The following is a 337-nucleotide window of genomic DNA, read 5'->3' on the forward strand; positions in this document are numbered from 1 at the left end:
TGGATGGATGGATGGATGGATGGATGGATGGATGGATGGATGGATGGATGGATGGATGGATGGATGGATGGATGGATGGATGGATGGATTTCTTTATCTTATTTGGTCAAGAATTACCAAATAAGGAGGGATACTGGTTACCATTAATTATTATTATTATCCATAATTCAATTACTTAAACGTGCATTTAAAGGGTTAAAATGTTAAAAATTATTAATGATATTTTTCTTCCGCACAACTGAATAAAAGAAAGTAATGAATGTTTTTTATTTTTGTTATTAAAAATGATATTCAACGCTGCGTGAATATCTCCACAATATTACTTTAGTTGTTCACC

The sequence above is a fragment of the Poecilia reticulata genome, linkage group LG2 (assembly GCF_000633615.1).
Source record: "Poecilia reticulata strain Guanapo linkage group LG2, Guppy_female_1.0+MT, whole genome shotgun sequence".
NCBI lineage: Eukaryota > Metazoa > Chordata > Actinopteri > Cyprinodontiformes > Poeciliidae > Poecilia > Poecilia reticulata.